Below are 2,475 nucleotides of genomic sequence, written 5' to 3'. Positions count from 1 at the left end.
TGCCAGCTCATGGCCAATCTGTTGTGCACCAGGATCCCTAGATCCTTCTCCTCAGAACTCCTTTCCAGTAGGTCAGCCCCTTCCCGAGACACATCCAACCTGAGGCCCTCAGCCCAAAACAGCTAGTAATAAGTATTCATTCCTGTCTCCTGTTGCCATGCCATCACGGTGGCTCTTCCTCACTGAGCCAAGCACACCAACAGGTGCACACTCATTAATCAGCAACAACCAAAACAGCCAAATAAGCCAGAATTAACTCCTTTTTACTCAATGCAGTCCAGGCAAGCCAAAAGTTTGGACCTCCATGCCCTAACCAGTACTGATGCATGCAGTTATTCTTCCCCATGTGTAGGACTCTACATTTGCCCTTGTTGAACCTCATTAAGTTCCCCTTCTGTCCAACTCTCCAGCCTGTCCAGGTCTTGCTGAATGGCAGCACAGCCTCCTGGCGTGCACACTTAAAAATATTCCTAATAAGTTATTTTATATTAAATTAAGCACATATTCTTTCTAAACATACAACCCCAAAATACACTTTGTCACCACTGTCTTAAACAATGCTATAGAAAAGATCATAGTGATACCGAAAAGAAAAAAAAGAAAAAAAAAAAACAACATACTTTGCTTTGAAGCAGGATGCGTAACTCAACCATCTCATCTGTATTCCGAGATCTTTTGAAGGCCTGTTCTTCTTCCATATCTTCTGCAGGACGTTTGCCTGCAGACAGGTCCATGGGAAGAAAACACAAACATACACTTAACTTTCTAAGTCACAATTAAATGGAATGTGCATCAAGCTTATGCACTGTATTCCTAATGAAGCATTCTTTCCTATAAGCCCAACACTAACTTTGGGCATCTATACAGATAGAAACAATTTTTTTTTTTTTTTATTTCATCAACCTACTGAAGACCCATTCCAAATCTATGAACTACAGTTGAAATAACAACCTTGCAGACTTCAAAATAAATTTAGACCACTTCATTTAATGAAGTACTGCATCACATACCTAGCATTTATTTTAAAATTCATAATTGTGAAAAACTGAAAGCAAAACAGCTCAAAAGCAGTTCACCCAACACTGTAATATTGGTAGAATAGAAAAGGAGTTTTTAAAACAGTTTTGAAAAACTGGTATGAATTGAATCAACCCATTGCTAATGCCCTAACTTCTTCACTTAAGATATTCACATATATATATACACATGCACATTCCTGCAATGTTAGCAACTGCAATAAATATGGTAATAAAATATTCGCATATCAAATATTTTTAAACCCTTAATTATAGAGGTTTAATTAAATTTGTCACGTCAAAAAAAAACATCCCCAAAGGAAAAGTACGTGTTCATGATATAAAAACCATGCATAGCTATATTGGATACTTTAAAAATATAAGATTAAATGCAAAAACACTAATAGAAACATATTTAATACAGTTAAAGCATTAAAAAAAACAAGAATCACTGAGATTTATAAAGGTTCTCTCAAAAAAATAAAAATAGCCTTTTAAAAATTTACCATTTGTCTCTGTGTTGGTAAAGGTCTCCTCCTGTTGTTCAGTCTCCATTATCTTTTATTCTTAGGTGAGCAGATAAAACCTGCTGTAGAATAATTAAAAAAAATAAAACCACACGTTTGGGGAAAAAAATAAACCATACATTGTACTAAAGGGGGAAAAGCAAACAAAAAGAGATGCTTAGATGCTTACTTTCAGAACTTACCAGTTTTATATATGCTTGTAGAGCAAAACTCAAGTGTTCTAGACAGGATCAATACCCAACAGCCTACTGCTTCAAAAGCCTATAAAAACAGCATATGTCAGTCATGGCACTGTTCGCTTACAGCTCTGTTTCTTACTACAATGAAATGCACGGGTTTGACCTGAGTTTCTGCTGCAAAGCTTTTCTTTATAAAGTGAAGAAAACATAACAAGGTAAAATACATCACTAAGAGGAGAAATAGTCACATCTGTCAACTTAAACAGTTACAATCTGGACATGCTCAGTTTTCAAACATTTGCTAGTTTTAAGCAATAATGTTTACTGATAATAACTTCCAAATATTTGAACTGAACAAGTATCCAGTTTCTACTTTTAATAGACTATATATCATACCTTGGAATTCCTTTCTAAGAGATGCTAAATATAAATTTGCTCCTACTGTTTAGTTCTAAACAATTTAGACTGGAGAGTACAGAACTAATTTTATAAGCTCTCCATTAACTTACCAGCAGGCATTCTATCATGTCTTCTACCTAAGTGTAACAAATGAACAAGAGAAGTTATGCAATCCACACTAAAAAAAACAACTCTAGTAAAAAATACCACTACGTAGTTACACGTAATCCTCTGCAAACATGCACCAAGAATCTAAAAGCAGCTAAACCTTTTTTATTTTGTGAAACAGTTACCTCGTTTGTAATCTATTTCTGATGAAGTGGCTACTAAAGAAAAATGTCACCAGCATCCTCA

General features: G+C 35.2%; 1 long non-coding RNA gene across 4 annotated transcripts in view; it reads right to left on the bottom strand.

Annotated features, from left to right (window-relative positions):
* Positions 1-602: 602 nt before the first annotated feature.
* LOC122169077 overlaps positions 603-2,475 on the bottom strand; it is a 3,131-nt gene continuing 1,258 nt past the window's right edge. For 2 of the 4 annotated variants that reach the window (XR_006171462.1, XR_006171463.1), the window contains exons 2-4: positions 1,726-1,804; positions 1,523-1,605; positions 604-718 (exon numbers count right to left, since the gene is read on the bottom strand). This is a non-coding gene — a long non-coding RNA (uncharacterized LOC122169077). Of the gene's footprint in view, positions 719-1,522; positions 1,606-1,725; positions 1,805-2,231; positions 2,357-2,475 lie in introns of those variants that run through there. The other 2 variants (XR_006171464.1, XR_006171465.1) reach the window with 2 other exon arrangements.

The sequence above is a fragment of the Centrocercus urophasianus genome, unplaced genomic scaffold (genome assembly GCF_019232065.1).
Source record: "Centrocercus urophasianus isolate 14NV4802_14NV808 unplaced genomic scaffold, USGS_Curo_1.0 seq_495, whole genome shotgun sequence".
Taxonomy (NCBI): Eukaryota; Metazoa; Chordata; class Aves; order Galliformes; family Phasianidae; genus Centrocercus; species Centrocercus urophasianus.
This window is presented reverse-complemented; position numbering and strand designations above follow the sequence as displayed.